Source organism: Oreochromis niloticus, unplaced genomic scaffold (genome assembly GCF_001858045.2).
Source record: "Oreochromis niloticus isolate F11D_XX unplaced genomic scaffold, O_niloticus_UMD_NMBU tig00007374_pilon, whole genome shotgun sequence".
In the NCBI taxonomy this organism is placed as follows: Eukaryota; Metazoa; Chordata; class Actinopteri; order Cichliformes; family Cichlidae; genus Oreochromis; species Oreochromis niloticus.
In genome coordinates this window covers 101,284-117,005 of record NW_020328523.1, presented here as the reverse complement: position 1 = coordinate 117,005, position 15,722 = coordinate 101,284, and the positions used below count along the sequence as shown (strand labels likewise).

The 15,722-nt window shown below is 39.8% G+C and overlaps 1 pseudogene; it reads left to right on the top strand.

Moving 5' to 3' along the window:
- The first annotated feature begins 4,279 nt into the window (after window positions 1-4,279).
- Window positions 4,280-15,722, top strand: part of LOC109197035 (NLR family CARD domain-containing protein 3-like) — a 52,987-nt pseudogene continuing 41,544 nt past the window's right edge.

The window sequence follows — 15,722 nt, the reverse complement described above, 5'->3', positions numbered from 1 at the left end:
CTGATTACTCCATCGTGTATTTTAGTTCTGTCATCCCCTGCTTGTTGTCACATTGTACCCTCAATATGCTTTGTGTTTGTCTTGTGCTCCCGTTAGTGTCCTAGCGTCTCAGTTCCAGTGTTTCAGTCCTCATTTCTATGATCAGGGTTTTCGTTTGTGTTTTTGTGAGTTTAATTTACAGTGGATTTCCCAGCAATAAAGCTGCACTTTAAGTTAATCAGTCAGTCTCTGAGTCCTGCATTTGGGCCCAATCCTGCCTGCCAAACAGCCGATCCTTGACACTCAGTTACTGTGAAGTAGGAAACACACATTTAAATGATCGCTGTGCCAAAAACTACACCCTGTCACCACATTTGAATGAAGTTCATTGTTCATGTTTCAAATAAACCAAACAGTGTGGGTGTGTCAGAGCTGAGCTGGGATCAGTGTGTGCACATTGGCAGTTACAGCAAAGTTTCATGTGAAAAAGTGAACTTTAATACTAACCAGTCCAACCAGTTTTAAGGCGATACTGAATATAAAAAAAACCAAAAAAACAGACAAAGATCTGTTATTACGTAGTCTATACAATAATCAGCATCTCTGAAAATGTTGAACTAATTTTATTTGTCTTCATTTAAGGAACATTTTTCTTCTTTCTACAATCCTTGGATAAATTACTTGTTGTGCTTGAAGGACTTCTAATTACGAATTATAGCTTAAAGAATTACTATTTTAACATAGTTGTCTAAAATTCAAATTGGTGAAGATGAAATATGAATGGCAAACTGTAGTCAGTAGTAGACATGAAAATTCAACAAGAGAGCCAAAATTTATCATACAGAAGTCAGTCACACTGGAACATTTCTCTTTCCTGTGTGTTTAATGTTTCTGTGTTCCAGTGTGACTGTGAGAGTGGAACTTACAGAAGAAATGGGTAAAGGAGACAAGAGGGAAGCTTTATGTAACACTAATGAAGCGCTAATGAATTAATACAGGCTAGGTATTGAGTGAAATATTAGGTTATTATTAATCAGAAGAATTTGTAATGCTACTGGAGCTGATGGGCAGTAATTAATAAGTACACACAACACAAAATGCTTTTGCAGGTACCACGTATTTAACCGAAACCAAAGAAAAATAACAAGAAAAGAAAAGGAAAACCTTAAATAATCACTCCTGCTGCAGCTATTCAATTAATCAAAAACCCACATTAACGTCTGTTGTTCAGGGACTTGTTAAATGGAACTGGCTGCTCCTGTTGAGCCCCTCCCACCTGTCCTGCTTCAGGTTGAGTCCCGCCTCCTTCCAGGAAGCAGCTCACCTGTGTGTCCGTGTTTAGTGTCCAGGTGTGCAGTGGAGCTTGTTGTTGTGTTTAAAGAAACTGTAAGTTTGCTTTGTTTCCTCCTTTAACAGTTTGTCTTTAGGAAATTTACTGTTTTTTCAGCTCATGTTTGATTTCTTCACACAACAAACTGTGTGTGTTTTCTCCATTGAAGTCATTGTGTAATGTTTTCCTGGCTAACATCAGCTATGTGTTCACAGTTCGAGTTAATGGACTCACAGCTGGAATAGGTAAATAGATACTGTATATGACTGTATATGAACACAATCCAGGAATAGCCTTCAGGTATGTGTGATCGAAGTCCAGTCCAGGTGTTCCAGGTTAACTATTTTTTCAATGTTAACTAGATAGATTTGTTCAAATATTCCACTCTCCATGTTCCAGATGTTGCATCCGCAGATTCGTCAATTTCTGTGATTAAATCGCACAATTGACAAGTTAAAGAACTTGCAGAATGGTCACAGATTAGCACAGACAGCTGCTACTCAATACAACAAAACATTGTTCCATTATTTTGTACAAAATAAGTATACGTGCTTCATCTTTATTCCGCTGATTCAGCTGGCCCACTGGATGCTGACTCCCACAGTTCATAATAACCATCGACTCTCTGAGACTATTGTTATCGGCGTGTTTCCTGGCACTCACATGCATGCTGCCATTATTTGCAGGATTCCTCAGGGCAAAATTAGTCTTCTGAAGCTATAGTTCATAAATCTTTGTTTTAGAGTTTTTCCGTACTAATAGAAGATAAAGCTGTAATAAATAATTATTTTTATTTTTTCATCAACAGAAAGTGAAGCTGACTTTAATGCAGCTTTTAACAGATGAAGATACTTAGTTTCGTGGAGATCACTGAATTTAAATTTGGAGCTGAAATAAATCCTGTCTGCCTTTTAAAATAATAATGAGCTGTATTTTTTTCCATCTGCTTGTTTTCTCCAAGGATGCTGCAGATCGAGAGACTTTGTCATAACCTGTGAATTAGTTACAACCTATAATCTATTGATTCATATACCATTGTACAAATTTGAGGTCCATGATTATTTTTACTGTAGGGAACACATTCTTAATTAGATTGGACGATATTTACTAAAGGAGAATGACAGATGGAATAATAGATCTGGGCCTGAGACTGCATGGATATTAAAGGAAACAGGAGGAAGGCAGATACAGAAGAGGTGTATGAGGTGTGGTTTCCTGAAACTCAGATACATTATCTGTAATTAAAACATGTTGATCAGATAAGCCACATTGAAGCCACTGGGTTAGATTTAGAGAGACGATCATGGTTTCGATTAAAATACAACGGTAACCTGTATTTTCAAGGTTACAGCAGGTAAGCTTTGTTTTGTTGGTAGCCATGGTAACACCCTCCTATTAAAGATCATTAGTTATAAATACATGTTCACTGGCATAAAAAACAGTCACTTTGTGTCCATAAACAAAACATTGTTTCACAAAATACTGTTAGACTTAAACTTGTCAGGTAACATCAGTCCATCTCATCTTTCTGTGGGTCAAAATACATCCTCCTCTCTCTGCTTTTTTATATCAGAGGTGGAGTCATTCAAGGTTTATTCTACCTTTATTCTAACTACAAATTACAGCAAGTTTGGACTTGTATAATTGCTGTTATGAGTAAGTTCACTGAGGTCTTCTAAGAACAGGATTCTGTAAATGTGACTCAGCTCTGTCAATCTTATCTTATCAATCTTATACTGACCGGTACAACAAGGTTTCATGTCTTCACACGTCAGCATGTGAACTCTGACTTAGACTCAACATTTTTAGAGTCAGCACATGAAGGTGTACCCGACTGCTGCTTCATGCAGAAATGATTCTGTTCTCCTTTATTTCATCTGTCCTCTCCTGATGTTCCTGCTCTCTCTCTCTGAAGGATCCGATTGGCTGTTTCATTCAGAGCTGCTTTCACAGGAGATCAGAGCATGACACAAAGAGCTTTAACTGCACAATGACACACTTTAAATCATCTCCACACCTCTTTATGAGCTTCATTTATATAAACAAGTATCCTACATCTGTCTGTGAAACAGCTTTGATAGAAATGTCTGATTACATCGAGTCTGTTGAAAAGGTGGGAAGAGAAAACAGCTGAAGTATTGCTTTTGTTATATTAGTATATATTTTTATCTTATTGTGATATATACATTAAGCTCTGAGCTGTATTTAATTAAATTATTTAATGTTAATGTCAGCCTGAAGTTTTCTATATGACTCCATTTGTGGATGTTAAAAGGAGGCTACAGGAGGTAATAAAAAGTTATTTAAGTAATACCTGAATCTGCTCAGAGACAGAAATAAAAACATGGTGAAATGAGACGAACTTACTGATGGTTTCTGACAAAGTTACACAGTCACACCTCTTCATGTTAAAATCTGCAGCTCTGTATTTCAGAGCATCCGACTCACAGCTGGATCAATAAGGCAGAGTGTGTCCCATTTTCGGTGTGTGATCAGAGTCCAGGAATCAGATTAAACAAACTGAATGTGTCCTGAGGTCTGTGTCTGGCCGCTGTTCCAGAGTAACTGCTGTCAGATTAACTGTTCCTGAGTTAGCTTAGCTAGCAAAGCAGCTATCAGTTAGAGTATGAACTCTCTGTAAGCAGTCATCTTGGTCCTGGGCATTGTTACTGAAATAAAGCTGCTCTCTGCCATTTCTACAGCCATGTTTGACCTGCTGCTTTGTAGGAATACAGTAATGGAGGGATTTGGAGGCTGAACTCGGCTCTGTGATACTTTTTCTAGTGAACTGATGAAAGCTGTGTCTCAGATGGATGTTAGTCCAACACATCAGACACGACCTCTGCAGATCTCAGTTGATGTGCACATGAATGATTTGTGTTTCCTCTGCAGGTGAAGGTAGAAAGTGTGTGTGAGCTGAATTGAGCAGCATGGATCAGTGTGAGGACAGAGAGGAGGGAGTCCCTCCCTCTAAAAGCACTCTGTGTGGGGAACATGAGAGCCAGACCAAAGCTCAGAGGTGAGATGACCATCTCTAACTGTCCATGACTCTTCTCCATGTCACAGCTCAGCACTCACATCACTGCTCCATCATTATTCACAGGAGCCAACCTGGACCTCCACCCAGCTGTGTGTCCTTAAAGAGTGACACGTCTAAAGTTCGCCCTTTTAATTTTAAAGGCCAGCAAGCATCTGCTGTAGAGAGGTGAGCTGTTAGTAGCATGAACTTTTTGATATCAATTTGGTGTCTGATTTAACTGCTTGATGTTGTTTCCTGGTCTCTAAACTGCATTTTTGTTGGAAAGCAAGCAGTTAGAGGCCATACATGAAGATATGCCATAAAGTTTGCAAAATGTCTTAACCCAAGAATACAGAAAAATTCCCCTGAGACTCATTTGTTCACGCTCAAAACTCTAGTAAATGCATGCAAACTAAAATAATTCAGATGATCCACTATGACCACTTGGAAGAATGGGCAAGGATTTCAGTCTGTAGATGTGCAAAGCTGGTAGAGACAAACCCTAAAAGACTGGCAGCTGTAATTGCAGCAAAAGGTGGCTCTACAAAGTATTGACTCAGGGGGCTGAATAATTACACACACCCTACTTTTCAGTTATTTATTTGTAAAAAATGTTTAGAATCATGTATGATTTTCGTTCCACTTCTCACGTGTACACCACTTTGTATTGGTCTTTCACCTGGAATTCCAATAAAACTGACTCATGTTTGTGGCTGTAATGTGACAAAATGTGGAAAGGTTAAAGGGGGCCGAATACTTTTGCAAGCCACTGTATATCTATCTATCTGTCAATCTCTCCATCTATGATCATTAGTTTAGGGAACCACTAAACTAACTGAACACAGTTTATTTAAAAAATAAGACAGTTTTTTGTAATAAAATAATATATAATAATAATATATAATAATTAATATATTCTGGAGAGACACACACTTTAAAAAGAATTCTGTAGAAAAACAGAAAATGTCCTGGTAATTTTCTGCCAGTAATTTTTCTTTTTTTTTAAATGGAATTTGACGGACTTTTCCGTAAATGGTAAAATGGAAAATCCTTACATTTACAGTATATTTTACTACTATTTACGGACATTTCCTTCAACTATAAAACGGAAAATTCAATTTTTATTCACAGTTTATTTTCTATATTATTAACGGATATTTTCCATTAAGAGAAAAACTGAAAATTCTGTTTCTATTACTATTTGCAGTCACTTCTTTTAACTTTAACCCATTAAATGTACCTTTTTATATCTTTAACCATACATTTCTATACAATTACAACCTTATACACCAGTTGCTTGTAAATTAAAGCTTCTTAAATTTATCTGTGCACAAGTAGTACACAAGAACATTGGTACATTTAATGTTGAATATTCTTTTATTGTCCTCAACTCAAAAACCATACTAAACTATAATGACAGCATAACTCAAAAATGTTAAAATTTGAGCATTTTAATTTTCCTTGAAATCAGTTTGTCCTCATGTAAATGTGTTCCTATACATTCATGTGGCTTCAAAGTGTTTTCTTCAAACAACACCTGCCAAAGAAAAACGGTAACAATATTTGCACATTTAACAATATCCAGAGTACCTTTAAGCTAGAATCACTGCTGTGGTTGTTTTGGCTCAGCCAAACAGTTAAGGTGTGGTTTACATCAATGTCTGTCCAATCATGATATACTATACTATACATGTGTAGTCAGTTATGGCCAAAAACTCATCTTTGATTACTGACTTACATTCACTTCATCAATGAATCAGAGTGAACATTTGTCCTAGATTAACACTGTAGGGTCTTTACCTTACAATTTAAAGAGACTTGAGACAAGATCTGTTGACTGTTAACTGGTGCTATATGAATAAAACTGAACAGATCTAAAGGTGTTCCTGAAATTTGGGTTTATTTGAACTGTCATGTACTGTAACAGCTGTGCGCAGGCAGGAAAAGGACCCAAACACTGGACTCTCAGGCAGAACGTGAACTTAAACACTACTTTATTGCAGGCTTGGAAGTGATACGAACAACAGAACAAAACTAAACTAAACTAAGGCTCTGAATGCACTGGGGGAAACACAGCATGAGGGTACGATGCGACCATGACAAGAACAGGATGGATGGATGACCACAGCCCTCTCGGCACAGGGCTGAAAGAACTTTTCCCCATATAATAACTAAAACACAAAATATATTAAGACAGATTACTATACCAAACTTAAAGATAAAAGTGCATTTACCAGATTTGTTTTATCAGCCTTTGCTTTTCAAAGATAGGGAGGAGCAAAGCAAAATTAGAAGAGCTTGTTCTGATGAAGACTTTTGTAAACAGCAATTAAGTGAATAAGGATCTGTATTCACGAATTCTTGGCAGTGACAACACTTAAACGCCATAATTCAAAATCCTCAGTGCAACCTCTTTTCACCAATGTGCTCAAAACACTCTCAGCTGTTAATGTAGAGGAGAAAAGTTTGACATATTTCAGCACCATTAAATGTTAGAGAAGCCTCTGAAAAAGAGGTCACAGTTACTTCTATTAAACCCGGTTCTTTGATCCCCATGATAGAACAGAGAAAACCCGACTCTGAAGTGGTCAAAACATTTATAATTCTTTATTCAATCCTCTTCCGGAAGAGAGAGCCCTGCACAGCCCAAAGCCAGTTGCAGAATCTCTAACCTTAGAAGCTAAAATTGTGTCTCATATAGTTGTTATTTTGGTACTTTACACGTCACACACAGCCTCGATACAAACAACTCCTTATATGTTACTAGTTCCTCTTTTTTCTGTCTGGTTTCCTGCTTTTTTATTTATATGCTTGTACAGCTCTACACTAACTTCCTGTTTTTCAGTCTGGCTGAGCACTTAGTTTGTGAGTCAAAAGTGGCCTTGCTTTACAAGCCTTTATTATTAAAATACATAAAACAATATAATCAGAAAATAGGCACTAAGAATATATGTTTATTACATAATACTCCCCAAGCAAAAACCTCTGCTTGTGCTCACAGATCCTAAATCACAACAAGTAAGACAATAACAGCAAAAGTGACGACAAACTGACACCAGAGGCTAGCATGAAGTGACCATTGTGTGTGCACACTTTCTCTTTGTCCCAATCTTCATATACCAGTGTGACAAAGTTCTGAATACAGCCTCAGTTTGCATGTTAGTCCACCAACTTCCATCTGAGCTTTAAAGAAAACACACCTAGCTTTTCCTTGGCTTTTCATACTTGTTGGCTTCATACAGGAACTTCAGCAGTCGCATTTAACGTGTGGCTGTTTTGCTCCTCCATCACAGCCAGTGAGCCTGCTCATTTGTTCTGAGGAAAAAAAGAGGAACAAAAACAAATTTTAAGAAGTTTGTTTTTTGTTGCTGTTGTTTACATTTAAGCTAAAATAAAAGAAATAGAAATACAAAGTTTAGTATTGATAAAAGTGAGGTGGGAAATGACGTGAAAATAAATTGAATTTGCCAGCAGGAAAGAACAGAGTTTTGGTCAGATCTGCTGTGGATTATCATTAATAATTTTCCTATAATACATGCAGAGTTGCATAGACATAACAGCTTTCAGTTGCAAGATAAGCAGTTTATAATTAAAGTAACATATTAACCTTCAAACACTAAATCAATCACAACATTGTGTTCAGGTGTTTTCTTCATCTCCTGAGACCACCTGCACTGGATCTTCATCCTTTTTTCACTTTGTCTTTTCCTTTTGTTGGCCATTTCTCGGCACCGGAAAACCAAAGTGTGTGATCACAAGTGAAATAAGTTTTTTTTTTTTTCTATTTTCAAAATGAGTCAGCAAAATCTTCCTGAGTTGAGTAAGTGTAATGGCTGAACTTGCTTACTTTTCCCTCCTTTTGGGGTTCTTGCTTCCACAACGCACTGCAGTAGTTAAGAAATACAGAAAAATACCTGTACATGACTAATAAGGAAAATTCCTTCACATTTATACAGTACATTATACTGTGTTTTTACAGATTTTCTTTTTCTTTTACAGCGCATGAATATAATATAAAGACAGTCCTCTGCAGCTCAGTCTATCTCTGAGGCAAACTCCAGGTTCAAAGTTCAACCATCATTTAAAAAAAAAATCAACCAAACTTGCCTTTTCTTTTTCTCACAGCTGCTGATCTTTCCATCATCTTCCAAAGGCTAATAATTGATTTTATATAACTGCTGATCTTGGTCTTTATCCATAGAATCTGGGAAAGATCAGAATCTCCTGAACTTGATCCCAGCTGTGTGTCCTTCGAAAGTGATGGGTCCATGGAGCCTCCACGGAACTTTAAAAAACAGTGGATTTTAAAGACAAAGTGAGTGAACATCAGTTTATTTTACAATTAGTTTTGCTGCTGTAAAACAAATAATGGATGGTTTTTGTGATTTCTCACTTTTTGTCCTTTCTCTCTTATCATCTTCAAAGTCATTTGAGAACTTTCAATTGTCCATCTACAATATTTTAGTTCAGCCCAGCAAAAAAGCAGATAGGACTGTAATGATTAATGTTTAAACTCAGTTATCTTAAAATATATATTATAAAGAAACTGAATTTTCTTCTTTTTGGTCTTTGGTCTCTATCAGTAAAATAAAGAAAATGGATACTACTGAACCTGACCCCAGCTGTGGCTCTTTGAAGAGTGATCAGTCCATGGAGCACCCATTAGAAAAAGGAAATGCAACAGGCTTAAGACCAATGAAACAAAGAAGGTGAGTTCTCCTTAAATACCCATAAGACTGGAAGGAGTGTATTCTCATTGAGTGGTTTTTCTCAGGTTAAAGCAGGCCTTAGACTTTTAATAGTTTAAAAATATGAAAAATAATCAGAAGAGTGTTATTGGGATGAGTTACTTCATGTAACTAAGACATGAAATCTTATTTAGGAACTCCATTTTGCATAACATTAGTTATGTAAATATTAGTTGCATGAACATTAGTTAGATGAACAATTTCCTTGTTAAATTTCCCAAACACTGCACAGAGTTTCATAAATCTGAGAGAGGACTTGAAAGACTTCATGGAAGCAGGTATTTGATTTTCCTTTACAGTTTGTGAGCACTACACAGGAGAAGTACAGCACTCACATACATAATCATCAACCATTTCAGAAACATCAAGCAGAATATTTCCAATTTTCCATTCTCATATATAGAACAGAGCAGAAAATATTCTCTTAAGACATGTTCTCATTTTAAGAAATATTAAGAAAAACAGGTCTGACAGTGTTTCCACTCTGGGCTGAGGTTGATTTTATGTGTGTTCAGGTTTGAGTTTTTGTCCACGTGTGTCTGTGTGTTTAAGTGTGCAGTGAATGAGTGAGTTTGTTTTTAACCCTTTAAAGGAGAATTGGTGGCCGCAATTGAAGTGAGCATATCACCGTTTTGAAGTTTGCAAAGTTTTTGTGCTTCTAAAAACAAGATGGTGTTAGGGAACTCGAACAGGTGGACTCAATAGCAGAAGCATACGGAGACTATTTATTACACTGACAGGGATATTTACAAGGGAAGGGGCTACAGTAATTAGTGAATGTGCGAGGACATGGAGTAAGCCAACACTGAGTCGGGGTGTATGGGAGGATTGGCGGCGTTCAGCAGCGATCTACAGAAAAGGGGAAAAGCTGGGTTAAGGAGGTGACACCAGATAATCGGGAGCAAACGTTTACGAATGGGGAGAGTTGGAGAGTTTCCTTGACACACTGTTAGTACAGGCACGGGTGGAGACCATCCAGAAGGATATGCATAGGTGAAGTATGTTCCTGTGGATGACCAGGCAACAATAATTTTCCAGACAGCAGGCAGGCAAGCGGGTAGCGGGGCCGGCTTAAGGTAAGGAAGAGACAGGTAAATAGACGAAATCCAGACCATGAAGCAACGTAATATTCACCTCGAGAATCTTGTAAGTTGACACGTTACCACTCAAGGAAGTGAGTGGTAATGTGACAATACTCTGACGGCAGACGCTCGTCAGACAGCTCCTTAAAAATGCTCCATCCGATGACATCTGATGCACCGCAGGTGTGCCGGGAATCCCGCAAAGCACCGCCCCACCTACCTGTGCTGAGAGAGGAAAACCACACGTACATACCCACCAGCTCCTAATAGATGGTATGAAGCTTCTTCAGTTCTAGGGTCAAACCATTTGATCCTAGAACTGAAGAAGCTTCTCGGAGGAGAGGTGAAACGTCTTCAAGCAACTGAAAGAAGTCCAGACACTTTTCTTTCCAAGCTCCTTAAATTTCATTACCAAGGTGTTACATGAGAAATATCCAAGATGGGTAAAACCACTGAGATCTCTCAAGACCTTCATAACCTTATTTTCGCCAGACATACTCATGGCATTGCTTACAGAAAAATTTCCAAACTCCTGAAGGTTCCGTTGACCACTGTTGGAGTCATAATCCTGAAGTGGAAAGAACATTATTTCACCATAAACTGGCCACAACCAGGTGCTCTTCACAAGAATTCAGACAGAGGAGTGACAAGAATTATCAAAAGAGTTGTTATCCAAGAGCCAAGGAGCACTTGTATAGAGCTACAGAAAGACCCAGAATCAGCAGGTACAATTATTTCAATGAAATCAGTAAGTAATGCACTCCACTGCTCTGGCCTGTGTGTATGCTCACCATGTGTCTAAAGTTTCCTGAACAACATTTAGACAAGCCTGTGAAATACTGTGAGAATATAGTCTGGTCAGATCAGACAAAATTTAACTCTTTGGATGCAATAATATGCACCATATTTGGAGGTCAAAAGGCACTGCAGATCAACCCAAAGACACCATACCAACAGTGAGGTTTGGAGGGGGAACATCGTGGTGTGGGGCTGTTTTTCATCATACGGCACTAGCAAGCTTCATATAATTGAAGGACAGATGAATGGAAAAATGTACTGAGGCATTTATGATAAAAACCAAGATGATGATGAAATAAGTGTGATGATGATAATAAACGTTTTAGCAAGATAATGATCTCAAACACACAGCTCTCAAGGAAACTCTCAGCTGGTTTCAGAGAAAGAAAATAAAGCTGAAATCCAGCCAATAATCTCAGTTGAATTCAGCTGAAAATCTGTGGAGAACTAAATGGTAAATGGCCTGTATTTGTATAGCGCTTTACTTAGTCCCTAAGGACCCCAAATCGCTTTGCACATCCAGTCATCCACCCATTCATGCACACATTCACACACTGGCGATGGCAAGCTACATTGTAGCCACAGCCACCCTGGGGCGCACTGACAGAGGCGAGGCTGCCGGACACTGGCGCCACCGGGCGCTCTATTTATAGAAGGGACCCACAGAATCTTCAGGATTTGAAGACTGTTTGTTTGGAAGAATGGGCTAAAATCATACCAAAGCAATGCATCCAACTTGTTTCTCCATGCCAGAGGCTTCTTGAAGCAATCATTACCAACAAAGAAATTTCATGTCAATAGCACCTTTCAAAATACATTTACTTAGAAAAATTGGTTACAGGTTGAATGTTTATTTTACCCACTAAACATCTTGAATAATCAGGTCCCATCTTATCTTAAACACCTCATAGTTTTGTATAACAATAGAACACTTCACTCTCAGACTGCAGGCTTCCTTGTTGTATTTAAAAGTAGAATGGAAAGGAGAGCCTTCAGTTTTCAAGCCTCTCTTCTATGGAACCAGCTTCTAGTTTGGATTAAGGAGACAGACACTCTCTCTACTTTTAAGATTAGCCTTAAAACTTTCCTTTTCTAAAAAGCATATAGTTAGGGCTGGATCAGGTGACACCTAATCCTCCTGTAGTTATGCTGCAATAGGTCTAGGCTGGTGGTGCATTTAGCATTGAGTGTTTCTTCTTTTGTCACCTTCTTCTGCAGTCACACAGGCAAATGGCTCAATACATGAGCGGGGCACAGAAAGGAATTGGCAGGAATACCAGAGAAGCGAAACACCAGCTACTGGTAGACAGAGCAGTTGCCCAATACTGCAAGAGACTCAGAAACCTTAAAAAAATATCACTTGAACTGAAAGGCTTGCAAACACAGAGATGATAAGCTTTGTCACAGGAAAGATAGTCTTTAAGTTTACCAGCTCAAACTTTGAAATTCCACGTGTCACAGGTGTGTAGTGTTGAGGACAAGATTAGGACCCAAATGCAGGACTCATGAAACCTGGAGTTAACTCATAATTACAGCTTTAATGCTGGTGGATCAAAGTAAAACAAAATCCAAAACATAGACTGAACTATCAATTGACATGGCAGAAAAACACAGGGATACATGCCATACAAGGAGACACACTACCATATAGGGAGGACACAATAAAGGAATAGAGAAGACTGAGACCATATATACACACCGGTTACTTAGGGAAATAGGAAAAACCAGAGAACACTACTGCAACAAATCTGGATTAATGAGACAGGAAGTAAAACTTAATACGAAGGAGATGAGATGCAAAAACATCACAATAAAACAAGAACTAACACACCCCGAGACCCCGAATAAGACATGCCGCTTTGACATAGAGACAGAAGATAAACAAACATGGAGATAAACAGGAAGGCAAAAATGGGAATATAAAGGGGGATTAACAAGCCTAGTAATTAAAGCAGACAGACAAGACACAAAATAGAGGAGAAGAGACATAAGTAAGATATGATAACTCTTTATTGTCATTGCAGAGTCATACTTAGTACAATAGCACAACAAAATTGGAAAACTGCCCCATTTCAGCATTCATTTTGAGTCTGTTTGCCCATGACCTCAGCAACCTATATCTCCTGCCACACAGCAGCGGCTTAAATGCCAACTGCAAACTTAATGACTGCATTATCTGGGTGGGTACTGACACAGTCATGTGTGTACATAGTTTACAGTAGGGGACTTAGTACACAGCATTGTGGAGAGCTGGTGTTAAGGCTGAGGAAAGATGGGGATCCACTCTAATTCTCTGTACACGGTCCGAGAGAAAGTTTCTGATCCAGCGGCAGGTGGTAAAAGGAAGTCCTATATCCAGCAGTTTTACTATTAATTAAAGGATAGAGCCCAGAACATGATATTGTGAACCAAGTTTGAATAATTAAGGGAACATTAGATGAACACAGTAGATTAGTGAGGTGTAGCAGAGAGAGGCTGTTTGTTTTCTATCCCTTACAGGAGAAGATTTCCACTAGAGAGGGACCCAGAAAAGGAGCAGAGACCACTTAAGCATGAAGTGTTTTCAAGTGGGAGCTGGCGTTTTATTACTGGACCACCTAGATGACCTGAGGTTGTTGTCTGATTTGCTGAGTCAGAGGACAACAAGAGAGGGTCAGAGCGAAGGCAGTGGACCTGGGAATGGTGGTTTCGGTGCCCATGATGCCATTGATGGATCTAGAGGTGACAGAGTGGGTCGAGGAGTGACACAAGAAAATGGTGTGGTGACATCTCTGGAAGAGACGTCAAGAGAGGGAATTGTAGGATTAAAGAAATTATTTTACTGCTACTGTTCATAACCATCATCTTTATTATTGCATTAATTATCATTTCATCAAAGCATTTATTGAAGCTGTTGGCATTATGTTATAACTTGTATTACAGGTGTTATCATAATCACATATTAACATGTTTATTACAGGTGCAGTTATAACTACTTTAAATCGTTGAGTTAAATCTATAATCTTAAAAGCTTATATGCTGAGTATATTGTTACAGTAAAATAGTAGCTGAGCAAAGGCCTGAATGTATTCAGCAACATGTTGCACTAGAGTTTACTTGACAACAGGCGACAGAAGGAGGACAAGTCCATGGGGACCTCAAAGGCCTGAGATCATCACCATATTTGGAAGAGGATGCCAGAAAGGGGAACTTCTGTGCCTGCATTTATCTCTTAAGATTGATCATTGTCTGTAAAAGAGGCAAATACTGTTCTTAAGGTGCAAATTATGTGCTTGTAAACGCAGATGTCGTCCCCAGATGTCGTGACATTTTCTCAATTACTTCATTCACAAAATGAGGACCATTGTCACTGTAAATAGTCTGGGGGATCCCATGCTCTGGGATCACATTTTTGCATATCGCCTTAGCCACTGAAATAGCATCTGCTTTCTTAGTGGGGACAATTTCAACCCACTTTGAGAACGGGCACACAATTACCAGGCAGTACCTGTAGGTGTTACAGTTAGACAACTCAATGAAATCCATATGGATTACTTCAAATGGGTAGCTGGGTCTGGGAAACCTTCCTCTTCTAGGTCTGAGGTTCCCCTGAGCATTATGTTTACAACATATTAAACATGCTTTACAAAAATGTTTTGAATAAGCATTGAATCCCAGTGTGAAAAACTGCTGTTCGACTGCTGCCACCATCCCGGTTGTGGAGACATGGCAGAGCCCATGGCTCAAAATTGCAGCAGTCCTATATAAGTTCTTAGGCAATATAGGTTTATCACAAAGATAACAGACATAATCTCTCCGGCTGTCCACTTCCTGCTGTGACAAAACAAATTTCCCACATGTGGGACTAATAAAGGTTATCTTATCTTATCTTATCTTACATTAGTCTTGATACAGCCTCTGCCACCACATCAGATCAATTGCTCTGGGCTCCTTTGATCAGCTCCATCACCTAGTGGGGGTGGGGGGTCTTAGTTTGGTCCCACCTTCACTGTTGTGATTGGTGTGGGGGTAGGGACGGGCTTAGGGCATCAGGGGGTTCCCCGGGAGCATCTTCCTTGGGGGGCTCAACCCGGGATAACGGTCATGGCCAATTAGGGGCTCTGTTGGCTCTTAGGTGACGGTTTCCTCGTGGCTGCGTGCAGCAGGGCTAGGGGAGGGTCTGTGCTGACGGACGTGGGTTACTGACCTGGTAGCCTGGCTGCCCCTGGGTGGGTCCGGGATGGGCGTGAGGTTCTGGGGGCACTCCGTCTCTGGGCTGGGGCCCTGGCCAAGCCTCAGGGGCTTGGGTCCTGGTTGGTGTGTTGCCGGGGTTGTGGGCGGGTGGGTGTATGGGGGCCCAGTCCTGGCGCAGGGTGCCGCCTGTGCATCGAACCACCTGGGGGGCTCTTCAACTGGTGGGGGAGGTTGTCAAATCCTGCAGGAGATTTCCTCTCTTCAGGAACTCTCTCTGCAGGAGGGGGAGATACAGGAGAGGTGGAGGAAGATCTCAGCCTGGGCGTCTATTGTCTTGTGTAGTCTGGAAGATGAGTGGATGATGGGGTGGGTGCAGTTTTCTCTGTGGTGGGGTCGGGTGGACTGTCCCGGGCTCTGTGGGGCTGGGCGGCGTTGCTGCACTGGGCCCCGGTCCGGATGGGCCTGGGCCCCCCTTTCCCTGGCGGGTTGCAGAGTATGGGGGTGCCTACTGGGGTCAGCGGGGGAGCTGGCCCCAGGGAGGGGTCACTTGCCCCTCCCTTCCTTCCCTCCCCATCTCCAGCTGCCTCCCTCTT